Consider the following 19,063-nt stretch of genomic DNA (forward strand, 5'->3'; position numbering starts at 1 on the left):
AAAAGAATTGATCATTTAATTTTGAAAACGTTTAAACATTTATTTGGCCAATTAACTCAGATTTTTGTTAGTTGTTTATTCTGAACATCTCCTTTAGTGTCTCTATTAGTCAAACTACCTGGCCTAATAAAACCTTGAATAGATTCTCAGTCTATGGATTGGGGTCCAAACGTAAATGGACTTAGGAGAAGTCCTGTAGAATTGGGAGGAGAACACAGAGAATAATTATTTGAATTTAAATCATGATTTTTAAAAATTCAAAGCATTTTTTCACTTTATTAAAGATAGGAATTAGCATATAACTGCTTTATTGTTACAGCTAATGGATATAAGAACTGAAACTATACTGCTGACATTACCCAGCCCAAAGTTGGCTGTGCCCATCATGGCAATTATCACATTTTATCATCATGGTAATTGTCAACCTATGAGAATCTTCCCAAGAGCTTCCATGACCTTCTCTGTCACATGTCAATTATGCACCCCTTACAATAAAATAAATACAATGTTGTTCTGTTACTATTTATGTCTTTTCTTAAGAATGAACTTACTAGATGTTTTAATGTAATAAGATGGAAATTTCAGAGAGATCAAGGTATAGAAATAAGCCAATATTACATAATTCTTTATTTTCTATTAAGTGTAATGTCCAAATAATACTTAGTTCTTACCTGCATTGCTTCTGTGACCAAAGTTAGGAAACTTCTATTTGTGTAGGAGTTGGTGGGCCCCTGAATGGTGTGCTTGGTGCTGGGTAAATGACTGGTGTGTGTGTACATGTGTCTGGTGTACACGACCTCCAGCTGAACCTTTTCAGAGAATATCTGGGCTACCAGTCCAGTGAGGAAAGAAGTGTAATTTTTTCATGTTACTCTCACCTAAGGTAGCAGTTTTAGGTCCATGCTAAATTAAAGTAAAACATCAGCTCGTGATGTAATCAGACCTGAATATGTGAATGATGGGACCATATATTCAATAGGGTGAGCCAGCTGGATCTCTAAACAAAAGATATTTGTAGTAAAGGATTAACATAAGTTACTGTAATCGGCCTCCGAGATGGCCCCTGTGACCGTCAGCTGGGATGTATCCGTTGTATCACCTCTTTCCATATTGATTCAGAGCTGGTCTGTGTGACCAATAGAAGGCAGTGGAAGTGACTGTGTGTGACTTCCAAATATAGGTCATAAAAGCTTTTGAAGTCATTGAAGCTTTTGCCTTTGACTTTTGGATCTCTTGCTCCAGAGAAAGCCAGCTCTCAGAACACACACAGGCAGCCCTGAGAGGATGTTCATATGGAGAGCCACAAAAGCCCTGCTGATAGCCAGCACCAACTTGCAGACAATTGAGTGAGCTACCTTGAAAGTGGTCCTGCAGTCCTAGTCAAGACTTCTAATGATTGTAGCACCAGCCAATATCTGCCTGCATTTCAAATGAAAGCTCCTGAGAGAGAACCAACCACCCAATGAAACTGCTCTGAAATTCCTGACCTACCGAAACCATAAGAAATAAGTTGGTCTTCCTTTCAGTCTCTAAGTTTTAGGATGATTTGTTACAAAACAATAAATGGTTACTACAGTTACTATTCTCTATCAATATGATGATGCAAATTTATGACATGAGATGATGACCTTTGGTATATCTAGCTTACAGTAGGTACTGAAAAATATTAATTGAATGAATTAATGAATACATAAATGGAAGCAGTTGAAAACATGGCATTGAAAGTTTCTAAGATTTCAGAAATGAATTAACATCCTAATGAGCAGAGAAATAATTTTATAATGTTAAAAACATTTAGCTTTGTGCTGTGAGAGGAGACACATAGAATATGTGCAGCAATAGGACATGACAGTAATCTCCCACCATACAGCACAGCTACTTATATCTACAGCAATATTAAAGCAAAAAAAAAAAAAAAAGTGGAAAAGAAGGGCATTTCATTTGGGGCAGAGTTAGTTAGATGGTTAACTTTATGTGTCTACTTGGCTAGGCTATAGTTTACAGTTTTTAATCAAACACAAATCAAGGTGCTGCTGTGAAGGTATTTTGTAGATATGCTTAATATCTACAACCATTGACTTTAAGTAATTTTAGTTGGTCTCATTTAATCAACTGAGGCCTTAAGAGTGAAAACTAAGGTTTTCCAAAGAAGATTCTCTGTTTCAAGACCGCAGTATTGACTCATGCCTGAGTTTCCAACCTGCTGGTCTATGGATTTCAGATTTACCAGCCACCATAGTCATGTCAGTCAATTCCTTAAAATAAATACCTGTGTGTGTGTGTGTGGTGTGGGTGTGTATAAGACTTATTGGTTCTTTTTCTCTGGCGACTCAGACTGATACAGATTGCTGCTGCCCAGTGAGTACGGATGTGCTTCCCTCCATTTTCCCAAACTTCCTTGGAGTTAGTTTAATGCCAAGTGACCAGACTGGACAATGGGCTGTGAGCCGTAGTGATCTGTGTCATGTTTTTTTTTTTTTTTTTTTGATATGAATTATTGCTTTGTCACCTGGACTGGAGTGTAGCAGCTTGATCTTGGCTCCCTGCAACCTCTGCCTCCTGGGTTCAAGTGATTCTCCTGCCTCAGCCTGCTGAGTAGCTGGGATTATAGGCATGCACCACCATACCCGGCTAATTATGTATTTTTTGTAGAGACAGGGTCTCCCCGTATTGTCCAGGCTGGTCTTGAACTCCTGGCCTCAAGTGATCTGCATGCCTTGGCCTCCCAAAGTGCTGGGATTACAGGCATGAGCCACCACGCCCGGCCTTAAAATGTATTTATTTTACCATAATTTATACTGTGTGGATGAATTTCTAATTTTATTTATTTCACCGGAGTTTATCCCATATGAATCAAGGGTCTTTTGCAAGTGAATGAAAATCCCTCTCAATTTATTTGTTTACAAAGAAAGGGAATTGAATGGCTTATATAATTGAAAAATCCAAGAGTGGATTTTTCAGATTTAGGCACAGCTGAATCCAAAGAATCAAAACAGGTCAGCAGGATTTGCATCCAACTTGTAGTCTAAGTTACACTTTTATTTACTTATTTTTTTCAGACCAACAAAGTCTAAGGAATGATTCTGATTCACTCAACTGGGTTATGTTACTAACCCCGAACCATTCACTGTGCCTGGGTCATGGACCAAACTCACTGATCAGGTTTATTCACATGCTTATTCTTAGAGGGGGTGATTGAAGGACTGCTAAGATCAACACCACCCATATCACAGGGACTGAAAATGGACGAGGCGAGATTCTTGAATGGAAAGTTGGGCTGTGGTGACCTCACATGGAAAGGAAGTCAGGCAGGCAAAAGCAATAGACTGGCACTGCAGTGGATGGAAGTTTATATGCCTGGTATCTCAGGAGAAAGGAAGCTGAGTTACATGTATAGAAACACCAGTGTATTCACTGAACATGCTTTTTAAAACCAAAGTGTTGTGGTAAATGAGTGGCAAGCCAGCTATGCAACTGACAACTGGGAGAGTAACTGTTGCAATGTGATAATTCATTTTAATCAAAGATAAAAGAGATACTTTGTCACATCAAGACCAGGAATATCAATAATACATCTATCAATGTACAGAAGATGTCACATCTGATCGAAAGCAATTGAAGTGATATTTCATCTCTCAAGAAATAAAAGCCAAGGGCAGGTTATTCCATATTGAAATCACACCCACACTTATTCATTATTTAGATAATAATGACACATTTAGAACTTGTTCAGAGAGTAATTAACAAGTTGACTATTCAGTCGCATCCTAATCTATTTTTCATAATGTGAATAAAACTAGTCTGATAGAAAAAAAGGTATTCAAACAGAAATCTGCTTGTGACTGGACATAGTGGCTCACGCCTGTAATCCCAGCAATTTGGGAGGCTGAGGCAGGAGGATAGCCTGAGTCCAGGAGTTCAAGACCAGCCAGGGCAATATGGCTAAACACCGTTTCTATAAAAAATACAAAAAAAAAAAAAAAAAAAAGAAAAGAAAAGAAAAAAAATTAGCTGGCTGTAGTGGCGCACAGCTGTGGTGGCAGCTACATGGGAGGTTGAGGTGGGAGAATCACTTGAGCTCAGGAGGCAGAGGTTCCAGGGAGCCGAGATGGCACCACTGCACTCCACGGGTGATAGAGCAAGATACCCTGTCTCAATAAAAAAAAAAAAGGCTCCTGGTTTCTCAGATATGTAATAGTATTAATATGTAATAAGTTGCTGTATGAGTTATGGAAATTATTGATTTATACAGATTATAAGATGTGTGTCTATATATACATACATATCGATTATTGATTCATCTTGTGGTATATATTTTCCATAATTAATAAATATAAATACCATATATGAACACAATTATAAATCTTTTGTATATGTAACAACACACTGAACATTTGCTAAAAATATTTAAAATTTTATAAGAAATCATTGAAGAGATCTAGGAGCAGTTTGAGCAAAATTAGGATTGTTTGGCTGCTGTGAAGAAGAAAAAATATTCAAAGCCCCTTTTCTTTTGCTTTTTCCTTTACTTTTTTAAAAGCAAAAATATTGACTGCATATATAGAAAGCAAATATATATATTATGCACATAAATTTAAATATAATACATATCTTTTAAAGGAAGTCTAATCAAAGACTGGGAGAACAATACAATTTGGCATATGTTAATTTCCTGCCAAGTTTTGGAATTATGTTTCTGACTTTTAATAGGCATGACAAAACTGGAGTTGGTAGGAATTACATTCTCACAGAAATTTGAAAATCAACAGAATTTCAGTAAATATTGCAATATATAGCAAAATATAGATATATAAAGAGATTATAAATACAATTTTACAAGTGTCTATTTCCAAAACAAGCCACAAAGCAAAGCTATAAAAAACCTGCACCAGTAGATAATTTATTTATTGAACCTCTTTCTTCAAGAAGCTTTCTGTGATATTTTGATCTGTTGTGGCAGATATTTTTTTTTTCTCTTTCTTCATCATGCTCACTGCACGGCTCACTATTCAAAGTATGTTAGTATAGTATCTACCATGTCCTGAGCACATTACATGCTTTTTTTTTTTTTAGACAGAGTCTCACTCTGTTGCCCAGGCTGGAGTGCAGTGGCGCAATCTTGGCTCGCTGCAACCCCCACCTCCCAGGTTCAAGCGACTCTCCTGCCTCAGCCTTCCAAGTAGCTGGAACTACAGGCGTGCACCACCACAGCCAGCTTATATAATTTTTTTTTTTTTTTAAGTAGAAACAGGATTTCAGCATATTGGCCAGGCTGGTCTCGAACTCCTGATCTCGTGATCCGCCTGCCTTGGCCTCCCAAAGTGCTGGGATTACATGCATGAGCCACCGTGTCAAGCCATTACATGCATTTTCTAAGCTCAGAGAGTGTAGAAACTTTTCTCACAGAAGTGAGAATAATTTAGATTTTCCCGATTCCACATTTCTTCTACAGTTTCTCAATCTGCTCCAATGATATGCCCTTCACATACCCAGGTGTTATGGTGTTTCACCCTGTTCCTGAAGATGCTCCGTTCACTCCCTCATATGCATGGGGGCTCCAGAGACAGCTTTACATACCGATCCCTAGTCCCCTACATAGTTCCAAGCGCTACAACATAAATCATGCTTCTGAATCCTGAGTGACCTTGGGTCTTTTAGTCTTACAGGAATCAGAAGATCCATGTTAGTATTCCAGCTCTCTCATACTTGCTATGTGATCTCGGTCAGGTGGTTTAAACTATCAGTGCCTTGATCCTCATTCTTTATCCCTCTCATTTGCCCAAGAGATCCTCTGACCCCTGCTTCCAGCTTCATGGAACTTCTAGTGACGCCACTGAATTTGCACATATTTTAAATTAATCTTGTATTATTTTAGTTTTAATTTTTGGTGTTAGGTATAATTTTGCTATGCAATATTCGGGGGACCATATAGAATTTTTTTTTTTCATCTTGAATGTGGATTTTAGCTCTCTACTTTTATCCTAATCATTTTTCTAAGGGGAAGAGGGGACTAGATGACTACTTATCCTAGGGCTGTGCAAACATTCAAGCTCATGGAAAATGGAAGAAGATCCTAGTCCTTGGTCCATTGTCCGTTGTGTTGTTTGCCGTTACTATTGTTTCTCTTATCAAGGGACACTGCTGTGAAGAGCTGCTTCTCTACCATTATTCAGGGACTGCTGCTCCAGAATGACTCAGATATTTTTACAATATTTCTCTGTACTGACCACAGGCTCTGTCACACAGTGACCTGTATTTTCTAGGTCTCAGGACTTAGAGGCCAGATTCCAAAGAGGTCCAAAAGCTTCATCTTCCCTAGTCTCTGGCATTGGGAGAAAAGTCTGAGAATGTGCACCAGATAAGAATACTAGATAGTCCTCTTGTCCCTTCACTAGTCTTCCAGAAGCTACCTTTTCTTCCCAAAATGACTCATTTTCCAAAATGACTGCAAGCACAGCCTCTAGCCCCTCCTCCCTCTGGGACTACCCAGCCTAATTAATGAAAGTTACTTTGATTCCCAAGCAAAAGCCCAAGTCCTCTTGCTACCAGACAACCTCTGTTCCTGACTCTGAAACTCAAAGCTTTTTACAAGCCCTATAAGAGCTTATTTTAACAAGCCCTTAAAATAAAGAAAATGAATACAATGCTGGACATTCCTATTTCTAAGGGTCTGGGTAACTGCAATGCAATTACATTTGCATTTCTTCTGAGAGTCTCACATAGAAGAATAAGACAGAAATTATTATCACAATAAATTATCCTGCAATATTGCTCTTCATGTATATTTTAAAAGGGTATCAGCTTAAAAATCTGGAGAAGAGATAGAAAATGCTTGACTTTTGTAGCTACTGCTTTCTTCCTCATTCATGGCAGATATAGCTAATTGATCACTCTATCAAATGGCCCATACCTGTTCATGCTAAACTTAGTGTGTGAGACAGCCAGTAATAATGAATTAGAATCAGAAATTGAGATTAAGCCATGCTTACTATCTGTTCCCTAACACATTGTATAATGTGGAACATTCTGAAATGTACTACTATTACCAATGAGATGAGATGAAGTGAAAAGATGAGGGGTAGGAAAGAAGGAGAAAAGAGGAAGGTTGATTGATTGAAGTTCTATGTTTCAGAGAGAACATGTGGAGCAGGTCCTCATGTGAGCGCACCTGGAATCTAACTCTGTTTTTCAGCCTTTGTACTGAGGACCTTTCTATTGTCATCTATCTGGAACAATCAGGCTTTGAGAAACAAATGTATCCTAAAGAAATGGATGTATTAATCTTGCAAATTACTTGGTGAAAAATGAAATCTCTAGATAGAAAGTTTCTGGAAAATACATATTTAGTGGTCTAAATATTCTTCTACCAGTGACAAAACATTCCCATGAGACCAAATTAATATCTGAAAGTTAATAAAGCAATTCAATGATAAAAAAGAGCTAGATGTTCTTAAAGCATAATGCCTTCAAGATAAGATAGCATCATGGGGCCATCTATAAAACAGGTATATATGCAGTAAGCAGACTAGCAAACTAACATTGTGGATGGCCTTGTGTATTAATTAGAGTTTTCCAGAGAAACAGAACCAATAAGAGATATTTATATATTTGTTTATTATAGTTGCTTGGCTTACATGGTACTATGAAGACTGACACCTTTCAAGATCTGCAGGATGAGTCAGCAAGCTGATAACCCAGGAGACCCTATCATGTCATTTTAGTCTGCAGGCCGGCAGGCTCAAGACCCAGGAAGATGTGATGTTCCAGTTTGTGTGAAAAGGCAGGAAAAAATGGATTCCTAGTTCAAAAGCTGACAGGTAGGAGGAATACCCTCCCCTTGAGGGTTTTTTTTCTATTCAGGCCTTCAACTGATGGAATGAGCCCACTCATATGACGGAGGGAAATCTGCTTTATTTAGTCAACTGATTTAAATGTTAATATTATCCAAAAAATTCCCTCATGGACATACCACAGTGTCTGACCAAATATCTGGGCACCTTGTGGCCCAGTCCATTTGACACATGAAATTAACTATCAAACCTGGGAACTCTTTCTTTTGAAAGGATGAATTGGAGGCAAATGGATTTTACCCTTTGGACTTAGTTTTTTAAAAGAAGTCATGAGAGTGACCATTTATTTTGTATTAGCTATATTTATTATTGTGTTTTCCTGAAAGGATTTTAGTATATTATCCAGATTTACCAGCATAACAATTACAAATGTTATTTCAGGGTGTTACTTTCCCAGACCGCTAATACTCATTTAGAAAAGGCATAATCGATTTCATTTCGGAGATGACATTATCTAAACTTTTCTTATAATTCCAACAGGAAAACCTATTCAATCATAAAATCACCATTGCATTAATCATATGTGTCAGAAATTTATTTACTGTAAGATCTCCTGTACATCTAATTTATGTTATTTAATGCACATGTGTATCACAGAAGTCTATGCAGACATACCTGTATACATTTAATTCATGCAATAAATTTTAAAATAAATTTTCAAATAAAAGTTTTTTGTAGAATTTCTGTATACCTGTATTATTCTTTACCCCAATTTGTTTGAATAACATTTGAAAACTACCTTCAGATGCTCGGTAAGCATTCCTGAGATTTTTGGATTTTTTTTTTCCTTTATTTTCTGATGTGGAATATAAACTGAGAGAAAACAGAACCAAATTTGATTGGCCATGATGCAAATTTTACCTATTTATATTTCATAGCTATCAAACTTACTTTAAAAACTATTAATGATCTTAGCCACAATCTATATTTTTATCAGAAAAATGTGTAAACTCTGAAATCAAAACTAATTATACCAAGAGAGTTAAATCTAGTTTAGTAGGCATATGAATTTGTAAGATAACAAAATCACAAGATAATCATCACTTTTTCCAGTTCATTTCTGGAAAATGCATCATAAACACATTGCATTTTCCCACAGGAACTTATATAGGTGATTGCATTCTTGTTCAGTTACTCACCATCAAATAAGCTGTGGTTGTCACAGCAACATATTACAAAAACACAGATAAAATGATAAATCTTCATTATAAACTTAATAATAAAATTAGAAAAATGTTTTCTAATTAGAAAAATGTTTTCTCTGTATTTGTTGAGAGCCTAGTTAGTGTATTCTAATGTTCATGTATTTATTCAAATATATTTATTCAAATGTATTTATTCAAATGTATTTATCTAATAGCTGTTCTGTTTTTTGAACTACGGGCAATATAATGCAAAGGCATGTTTGCTGTCATTCAGAAATGGAAAGAACTTAAAAACTGTAGTGAAAATGGCATATGTTAGACATAGCTAAAATCAAGATGCTACCTACGATAATTTAGACAAGTTTGGGGACTGATAGGAATGAGCCAGACAGTTTAAAAACTGTCCAGAGAAATTTTACTGATGATTTGTGTTTGTTCAGCTTCTTTGTAGCAAGCCGAAATATTTTAAATTATGCTGTTAACCTTACTGCATGCTCAAATTTATTTTTGTCCTTTGAAAATTTAGACATTGCAGCATTTAAATATTTAAAGGCATCATTAAATACTTCAGTCATGATAGATTGAAGAGAATTTCCTTTTTACTCATCTTTTCTTTGTTCTATCTTTAGTCTTCTTCCTCGCTAAAACCACTTTAAACTTAATGGGCTGCTTTGAAAGGGAAAAATTGAAGGAAGATTTGTTCAAAGAAACAGGCAGGCTCCTTAAGTCAAATACAAACTATTGGAAAACACAGGTCTTTCTTTTGCATTAGCTGGGAGGTCTAACTCCTTCTTTTCCTTCCCTTTCAAGCCTACAGAAGGTTCATTAGACCAACTGCCTATGGGAACTATAGAATAAGCACGTGTAAGTCAGAAGACATGAAGTTTAGGTGTCAATTAGGCAGACTTGAATGAGCAAAGATACAAAATGTACCGGGCAAACAAGAAAATTGTGCCTTGTGCTAGTTCCTGATGACAAAACTATAGTTTAAATTTTCCATTATGGACTTCAACTATTGTGTGCTTTTAACAAGAGAAATTTTTCTTTTTCTATTTTTTTTGAGACAAAGTCTCGCTTTGTCACCCAGGCTGGAGTGCAGTGGCACGATCTCGGCTCACTGCAACCTCCGCCTCCTGGGTTCAAGCAATTCTCTGCCTCTGTCTCCCAGGTAGCTAGGAGGACAGGCACCTGCCACCATGCCCAGCTAATTTTTGTATTTTTAATAGAGACAGGGTTTCACTATCTTGGCCAAACTCATCTTGAACTCATGACTTCGTGATCCACCTGCCTCAGCCCCCAAAAGTGCTAGGATTATAGGCGTAAGCCACCAGACCAGACCTCTTTTTCTACTTTTAACAGGCTTTTCTATTATAATATACTGTACTTTATAATTACTGAGTTTGTACTACTGTCTGCTCATGTGTTGATTTTAGATAAACATAGACACACAACAATTGTATTTTTTAAGATAAATGACTAATAATTCCATTTATTTTTTGGATATTTGAGAAACATCTAGTTTTTCTGATACAATCTTAGAACATGAATAAAGCGCATGCCATATCTTATAATATATCGATAATATTAAGGTGTCCTCATTAAGCTAAATTTTTCTCTGTCTGGTATTATTAAATAATATGACAGTGATTTCAATCCTGGCCTTGCCACTTGCCAGATGTATGCCCTTAGGCCAATTACTAAACCTTAATTCATCTCAGTTTCTTCAATTGGAAATGAGGATATAATAATAATTTCTCATAAATTTGTTACAAGAATCAAATCAGTTAACTTTATAAAACATTTTAATAGTGCCAGACACATAGTGTGATATGTATTTGTTAAAAAATAAAATACTTTTTCTTGTTCTTTTTTCTAAATTTTTAACTTTTTTTCACATTTCTGCTGGCAAGAATCTTGTTCTAAATGTATATGCAAATCTCCATCTCCAGACTTCTATCCAACAAATAGACTAATTTGCCTTCTTTTCCTTGCCTTTATTTCTCTTCTTCTACCCTCTACTCTCATAGTAGGCTTCAGAAGGAGGACAAAATGAGAAATTACCTGGAAAAATTGGCCTGTGCATGCCACCTTTTCAAACCTGACATTATAGATTATATCAGTTAGCATAGATTTGGAATCAAGTAACAAAATTTATTTCAATCCCATTGGTTTAAATTGGCTGACAAAGTATAGTAGAATGGCAGGATGGATTTCAGGGCTGGCTTCACTCAGTGAGCACAGCTCCTTTTCTTCAGCATTGTTGCTTTAAGTGTGATGTCCTTTTCCTTAGACTGAGTTGCCTCATGCTGGCAAAATGCCATTAGAAGTTCTAGGTTCTATATAATGGAATATGTAGAAGATGAGAGGGAGTCCATTTTGCTTTTAAATATGAAAAAGTTTCTTACCAGAAACACCCAGAAAGCCCTCCTTTATGACTCACTGGCTCAGATTAAGTTACAAGCTAATTCTGAAAAATTGAGCTAGGAGAGTATTAAGAGCTAACTGGATTAGCTGAACCAATCTCTCTAGTATGATGGATGGGATTACCCTCAGATAAATGAGGCCCACTCCGGTGCTAGAGTCTGTCAACTTACTTTTAAAAACATTGGTAATGGTGGAAGGCATAGATGCCTGAACCATAGTGGAATTGTGTCAGAAGAGAAGAAGGGGGAATGGATACAGTGTAGCAACTACTGATGACTACATAGGCTATGTTATCTGTAGGAGGAGATTTAGAAATTCATCAGTGTCAGTAATAGCTATCTCTGAATGAGGAACAAGTTGCAGCTAAGCGGACCTTTAAATTCCATAAATTCCATAAAGTGATCTTTTAGATTATGTACATCATTTTTGGGGTTTGTTTGGTTATAAAAACCAGGCATAATCAAATCGGCATAATCAGTCTTGTCTGTCCGTGGTGCTAACACTGGCACCAGGGCTACACAATTTGAACTGTAGTTTCTGGGCTTATTTAAAAAAAAAATTAATCATAGTATCTTTTTCTATTTTGAAGTATTGTTAAACTTGCAGATTTGCAAGAATTGTACAAAGGCCTTTTTTGTTTTTTTTCTTGGATCAATTTGAAAGTAAATTACTGATATGATGCCCCATTATAGCCTGATATTTAATGTATCAAAAGCAAGAAAATGCTCCTACCAAAACACCATGTAATCATTAAAATCAGGAAATTTTATTTTTTTTTCCAGATAGGGTTTCACGGTGTCCCCTAGGCTGAAGTATAGTGGTACCATCATAGTTCACTGCAGCCTCCAACCCCTGAGCTCAAATGATCTTTCTGCCTTGGTCTCCCAGAATGCTGGGATCACAGGCATGAGACACCACACCTGGCCAAAATCAGGAAACTAATTCTCTACATTAGTTCCATTTAGTTGCAGACTCCACTCATGTTTTGCCAATTATCCCAATGTTTCATAGCAAGAAGGTCCAGTTGAGGATCACATGTTGAGTTTGTTATTTCTTTTTATCTCCCTTAATCTTGAATCTCAGTCTTCTTTGACTTTCATGATCTTTACAGACAAATTACGAGGCAGAATACCCTTCACTTGGGGTTTGTGTGGTTTCCTCATTATTATATTCAGATTATGTATATGTGACAGGAATATCATAGAAACATAGAAGTGATGGTGCATTCCTTTCGTTGTATCCTATTAGGTGGTCTACAACTTTAATTTGTTCCATTATTGGTGATGTTCACTTTGAATCCTTAATTGAAGTGCTGTCTGTTAAGCTTTTCCACTGTAAAATTACTCAATTTTCTTTACAATTAATAAGTATGTGGAGAGAGTTTCTATACAGAGGTAAATTGGACTTCAGGGTTACTCAATGCGTTTTTAAAAATTTTGCAATTTCCTTAGTTCTGTTAATATGTAAAGATGTAAATTATTCGATCTTTATTAAATTTTCACCTACTAGTTTTGATATTCATTGATATATTTTGACTGAATCAGTTATGATGATGACGATAGTTACTATATATTTGATTTTTCTAATTTAGGCATTCATTCTATATTTATTAGATGCTATTCTAGTGTGAAAGTTCTCTTCTTCCTGTTTGTTTATATTAATATGGGCTCATGAATTCCTAGTTTATAAAATGGGTTATAATTTTTTCTTATTATTTATTTTGATACCCACATTGTTCTTGATTTGGTCAGTAAGGATTCTTTCAGACTAGCTGCTATGTCAGTCTGACCTGTCCTTTTCATTCACTGAGCACTGTGTTACTTTATGGCGCAAAAGGATGTCCCAGACTAATCTTGTACTTCCCCAATTCCATACCAGAATCAGACAATTCCCCAACGGGTTCTGCTTCTTTCTGGTGGAAACCAGTATTTAGATTTGGGTGCTAGATATACTTATTGTTGTTGGGGTGTCAGTGTTGCCCAGTAGTCTCAGTAGTCAGAAGTAGGGAAAATACTTAAGTTCAAACTGATACCATCAATCCCAACCCCAATCCAACACCAAAGGCTATCAGAATAGATCAGAATAGATTACAGCGAAGAGAAGTTGGAAGAAGACCTGGAGTTTCTTCTTCAATCTTGCTGCTTTGATAGAGGACAGAATTCTGTTTTACAATTCAGCATACCCATATCTATTTTTAACTTTGCTAGAGAGGTAATTCTCTTAATAATGTAAAGGATCCTGGGTAACAAAAAAAAAATGCTTTCATGAAATGTGCAACTACATTAGTTTCCTATGGCTGCTATAAAAATTACCAGAAATCTGATGGTTTAAAATAAGACAAATCTTTCAGTTCTGGAGGTAAATTGGACTTCTGAGAAATCTGAAATCAGTTTCAGTGGGCTGAAGTCAAGGGCTGATTCCTTCTGGTGGCAGTAGGGGAGAATCTGTTTTTCAGCTATAGCACCCACTTGTATTTCTTGGTTTGTGGCCCCTTTCTCCATCTTCAAAGCTCACCGCTCTAATCTCTGCTTCCCTCACCCACTTTCCGTAACTGGTCTTCTCACTTTCTGACTCTAATTCCTCCTGCTTTCCTCTGTAAGAAGGAACATCCTTGTGTTTACATTGGGCCTAACTGGGTGATCCAAAACAATTGCCTCAAAATCCTTCATTTAATCACATTGCAAAGTCCCTTTACCATGTAAGGTAATATATTTATAAATTCTGGAGATGAGGATATAAACACTTAGAAGCCATCATTCAGCTACCACACCAAGACTCAGCTAATTTGTTTCAAGTTTTTATTTTTGTAGAATCAATTTTACTTTTGAGTTGCATTAATCAGAACTGTCATTTCCAAGTTTTAGAACAAAAACGATTCAATTTGGCTTTGGCAAGGAAAAGGGTCTTTATTAGCTCCCATAAATTAAAGTTGTAGAGCTCTAATCGATATGCTCTATTGAGTCCAAGGGGTCAAATATGTTGATAGGAAACTTTCTCTTCATCTTTTAACTCTGTTTTCTTTTGGGTTTATTCTGGGCTCGGCTTTCCTCTCCTATTGGCGAGATGGCCACCAGTAGCTCCAGCATTCTTCTATCTTGGAACCCCAGGACATAGAAAGATTCTGTTTCTCCCTATAATGTCAATAAAACCCAGTTAATGTAGCTGGGCATGGTGGATCATGCCTATAATCCCAGTGACTTGGGAGGTTGAGGTGAGAGGATGGTTTGAGGCCAGGAGTTTAAGACACACCTGGGAAACATAGGGAGATGTCATCTCTACAAAAATATTAAAAAATTATCAGGGCACGGTGGCACATGGCACATGCCTGTAGTCTCAGATGTTTGGGAGACTGAGGCAGGAGGATCCCTTGAACCCAGGAGGTGGAAGCTACAGTGAGCTATGATTGCACTACTGTATTCCAGCAGCGAGACCCTGTCTTAAAAAGAAAAAAAATCTAGTTAATGATTTTCGTTGATCCAAATTTAGTGGGATTCTGTAAATCAAAATGTTTGCTGCTTCTACTGAAATTGCAACCACTTGATGTATTATTCATTAATTTACTACCTAAAGGTTTTCCTCAACTTCCCCTCTTTTCCTCTATCTCCCTCTTTTCTTTTTTAAACACTTCTCATTTAAAAAATAATTAGAATATTATATCTATATGATTTTTAATTTAAATATCTTATTTAATATTAAAAAATTTGGAGAGAAAATAATTTAGCAAGAAAATATGAGCTGAAGGTTTACTGTGGTTGAGATTATTTTTGTCATAATAATTTTTATAATAATGTATTTAAGCAAATAGTTTGAGAAGTTCATCCCTGATTATGTGCTAGAGAATCCTGATGTGAGACTAAAATGCATGGTTATTAAAGACATGTAGACATAGAAAATATGAAAAATACATTTATGTTAAATATATAAATCTTATAAAAGCTTCACATACTGTTAGCAGTCTCTGTGGTCTTGATTTTCTTGGTATTTATGTTACTGCTTTCTTTTGTTTCTGTAACTGAAATATTTATGAAGTATAAATAGATTTGGGCCACCTGCTGATATTTGGATAGATAAGGTATGGTATGTTTACTGTTAAGCTTTTTTCAGAATTTGTTAATTTCAAGCATCCTGTTTATTTTCAGGAATGAGCATATGTCAAGTTCAAACAGAACCAAGCTTAATTGAATACTAAAACATTTAAAATATTCAACTTTTTATAAAGCAGTCTTTATTAACCTCTTCTAATATTTTTATTTTTTAAATTTAATTTCAAAACTTACACTTTTAGTTTGAACCAGACTGTATAAGTATTTCAATGCCTTTTAAATTAGGACTTAAATGCCTTTGCAGAGAGAAAAAGAGAAATAGACACGTAGAAAGAGCTCAGTCAATACCTTTGAATTGATTGGTATTCACATTATAAAATTCAAGTCTGTTAACAATGCCTTTTTAATTGAAGAACTGTAATAAGTACTTGCCTTTTTTACATTGTGAATATCCAATTGCTATTTGACAGACTATGCATGTCAAATACTTGTATGCATTGTATAGATGCTATTATATTTTGCATAATAAAACTGATTTTTTGGTTTAGTGTACAATTATTATATTGAAGGAGTAGGACACAGAGAGATAGTACAATCATGAAGCAACTTAATTTTCCCTCATTATTCTTTAACATTTTTTCTGCTGGAACAATTCTCCTCTTGCCCCATGGGTAAAATTAAGACCAATCTTGACTTTTCAAGTTACTTCTAGGTGTCCTAGACAATCTCGGGTCACTAGCTAAAATATCATTTTCATAAAATAGAAATTTAAAGTTCATTGAAGTTACAGACTTCCCCCTTTGTTAGGATGGGCCATCAACTATGGAAAAGGGCCTGTTAGCCTCTTCCTTAATTCCCCAGAGAGTTCTGCTTCTTCTTCTCCACTTTTTAGGGGCCTCTCACTCCTCTAGAGTTGAAAGAGGTGTGGCAGGGCAGATATATTCATTGACACTACTCATTTGACACTGATTTGTGTTAGTTTCCTCTGGCCATGATAGATGTGTAAGGTCAACTTTTACTGGCTAACCTGCTGATACGGTTTGACTCTGTGTCCCCACCCAAATCTGGAATTGTAATCCCCAGGTGTCGAAGGAGGAACTGGTGAGAGGTGACAGGATCACGAGGGCAGTTTCCTCCATGCTGTTCTCGTGATAGTGAGTGAGTGGACATGAGATCTGATTATTCGAAAGTGTTTGGCAGTTCCCCGCTTTGCTCTCTCTCTCTCTCTTGCAGACTTGTGAAGAAGATCCCTGATTCCTCCACTTCGACCATGATTGTAAGCTTCCTGATATCTCTGCAGCCATGCAGAACTGTGAGTCAATTAAGCCTCTTTTTTTTTTTTTTATAAACCACCCAGTCTCAGGTATTCTTTATAGCAGTGTGAAAATGGACTAATACACACGCCATTGTTGGAGATCTTGCACCTGCATTTTCTTGATGTCAGTGAATACATTTTCTGGATGTTTATAGCTCCTCCTTCACCTCTTAGGAATCTAGAAAGTTTACTCCCTGCTGGGTCATCTCATGCATTCAGGCAATCTTCTTGGTCAGGACAACACCCAGGCCAATTTTCTCAAGCCACGACCACATCAAGTCCAGTGGAACAATCTCTCTTGACTCTGCCTTCAGAGAGATTGGCCAGGCAGATTTATCATGTGTGAGTTTTATGTTAGGGAGCTGTGATCCCCAAACTCCAGAGGACTTATGTCCAGCTTTCTGACTAGGCATCAACATATCTTTCCATAGGCTTCTGGGTGGTGCTACTATGCGCTTATTGGTCCGTAACAACCTTCCTCTTCCTAATCTCTTCTAATTGTCACCTTTCCTTTTCTTCCTGCTTTAATCTCTCAGCTAAGGGTCTGTGTGGCCCCACAATGAGCCCGGGGTGGGGGATCAACACAGTTTCAGGCACCTCATTTGCAAGTCCTGCTTTGGTAGTCTCAAATCTCTCCTTGGAATTTGAGACTGATTGCTACCTCTTGTCCAAGGGCCTAAACCAAATCTAAGATATAGAGTTTTATTTTAGATCCTGTCACAAGCGAAGAATCACTAATTAGTTCAGGAAATGATCATTTCCTATTCAAGGACCATTTATTTGATAGCTATGAAGTGGGAAAATCTAAGTTATGATACTTTTCTTTTTCTGGTAATTTTACCACTGACTATTACATTTTTGTCACACCAGTTTCTTCATAATATTCCTACTTGTCTCATAATGAGGTTGTGATAATAATAGTATAAAGTGCCTGGAACTTGTGTGTGGAGAATTTAGTAATTATCTAATGTACATCACATTATTTTTCTGCCAGGCAGCTATTATTTAAGTGCCAATAGAGAAATTGAGACAAAAATCAACACTTTTTGAATAAAAGTGTATTGAACTTTGAATACAACTTACCTTCCAAAGTAACTATAAAAGTTCTATGGGAGAGGGAAAGAACAGTTTCACCCTCCTTGAGTAAGTATTTTCTCTATCAATGACTCTGTTCAAGTTTTAAGGCAGGTGCAAAATAAATCATTGATCCTGTCACCTCTCACCAGTTCCTCCTTCGACACCTGGGGATTACAATTCCAGATTTGAGTGGGGACACAGAGCCAAACCATATCAGCATGTTAGCCAGTAAAAGTTGACCTTACACATCTATCATGGCCAGAGGAAACTAACACAAATCAGTGCCAAAAGAGTAGCATCAATAAATATATCTGCCCTGCCACACCTCTTTCAACTCTAGAGGAGTGAGAGGCCCCTAAAAAGTGGGGAAGAAGAAGCAGAAGAACTCTCTGGGGAATTAAGGAAGAGGCTAACAGGCCCTTTTCCATACCTTTTTCATTCTACTCAACAATTAGCCACTATAGGTATTGTAGTTTTATTTATCAACAGTTTGTAAATAACAACAGCTGATTTATAAACATGATGAAAGTCATATAAAATGCTCACTTGTTACCAATATTTTGTTAATAGGCTACGAAGAAGTTGGAAAGAAATACTGTCATTTTAACAGTTATGTAAATGGAAAGGTGAGTTACAAATATTATAGGCATACAAGTGTTCATATATACTTGACTCCAAGATCAAGATTAAAAAAATATGTAATAGGTAGTTTAGTGTGCTATGTGATTTGTACACTATTTCTAGAATTTGATATTTTGTATCAAACAATTACATGTGCACACCTTTTAAGCCAGCCATTGTACCTGTAGAAATTTATTAAAAATAATCAGATAAGTGCAATGTGTGTGTTTGTATTATGGCACAATTTTTGAGTATAAAAAATCAGAAAATCCTAGATGACTACAGGCGGAGATTAGTTAAATAAATCAGGATATGTCTATATAAGGCAACATTATAAAACCACTAATAATTGTTAAATATCTCTACTTAATTACAATTAACTAATTTCCCAATATATTGCTAAATGGGAAATGTAATCTACAAATGGATATTGATAATATTATTCTATTACTGTAAAAAAGACTATAAATATTTTAATATATACCTTGAAAATTCTGGAAGGATACACAGAAACATGTTCAGAGTGGTTGCTTCTGAGTGGTGATATTCCTTTAATCAATAAATACTCACCAGTCCAGTGCAGTAAGA

The sequence above is a fragment of the Macaca fascicularis genome, chromosome 6 (assembly GCF_037993035.2).
Source record: "Macaca fascicularis isolate 582-1 chromosome 6, T2T-MFA8v1.1".
NCBI classification, from domain to species: Eukaryota; Metazoa; Chordata; class Mammalia; order Primates; family Cercopithecidae; genus Macaca; species Macaca fascicularis.